At 70.1% G+C, this 829-nt stretch overlaps 1 protein-coding gene across 1 annotated transcript in view; it reads right to left on the bottom strand.

Annotated features, from left to right (window-relative positions):
- The window catches only part of USP9X (ubiquitin specific peptidase 9, X-linked), a 154,875-nt gene extending 154,046 nt beyond the window's left edge, over nt 1–829 (bottom strand). The window contains exon 1 of the mRNA XM_011942716.1: nt 353–829. The gene's annotated coding sequence lies outside the window, so the exon portion shown is untranslated. The remainder of the gene's footprint in view (nt 1–352) is intronic.

Here is an 829-nt window from a genome sequence, read left to right as displayed (position 1 = left end):
GTGCGGACGGCGGGGGGGCTGCCCGCCACGCCCGGAGACTCCATCCTCCTACTCGGCCCCAGACAGGACGGGAAGGGGGAGGAGGGGGAGGGACGGAGCCGTCAGCCATTTTCCCTTACAGTCCAAAACACACAAGACACGCTCTCGGGACACCGGCTCCACACACAACACGGCCTCGCGCGCCCGCCCAGCCCGGGCCGGAGGAGGGGGAACGGGGAAGCCCCGGCCCGGCCGGCAGCCGCCGAGGGAAGAAGCTCGCACACACGCACACCCCCCTCGCCCTCCTCCCCTCACCCACATCCAGCTGTTGGCCCCGGGAAGGCGCGTCGCCCCGGTGCAGCTGGCCACTCACCGCACGACACAGACGTCTTCTCAAAATCAGGGCACGTGGAGGCGGGAGGCAGCAGGCGACGGTGGGGCTCGGTCCCGGGACAAGACCTACCCTGGGTGCATCCCAGGCCCGGGGGTGACCGGCAACAAAGTGTATTGAAAGGCTGCGGCGGCCGGGCTCGGGGCTGAGGGCGTCTAAACCAAAAGGCTGCACACCCGGCGCCGGAACTCGCTCCTCGCCGCGCCCGCCTCCTCCTCCTCCTTCGCCGGCTACGGCCCTCTTCCCCCTTCTCCCCTCAAGCTGGGGCTCTCGCTGAGCTCAGACGGGCTCCGGGCGGTGCGTTTCTCCTGCGTCACCTCCTCCTGCTCCTCCTCCTGCAGCGACGGCTTCACCTTCCTCTAGTCGCCGCCTCTGTCCCCGTTCCGGGCCTGGTGGCTTTGCAGCAGCTCTCTCCTAGCTCCCGGCGCCGACCCAAGCACCGGGCGCTAAAGCGGCCGC

Source organism: Colobus angolensis, unplaced genomic scaffold (assembly GCF_000951035.1).
Source record: "Colobus angolensis palliatus isolate OR3802 unplaced genomic scaffold, Cang.pa_1.0 Scaffold103, whole genome shotgun sequence".
Taxonomy (NCBI): domain Eukaryota; kingdom Metazoa; phylum Chordata; class Mammalia; order Primates; family Cercopithecidae; genus Colobus; species Colobus angolensis.
The sequence above is the reverse complement of the archived record's forward strand: the minus strand, read 5'-3'. Positions and strand labels throughout refer to the sequence as shown.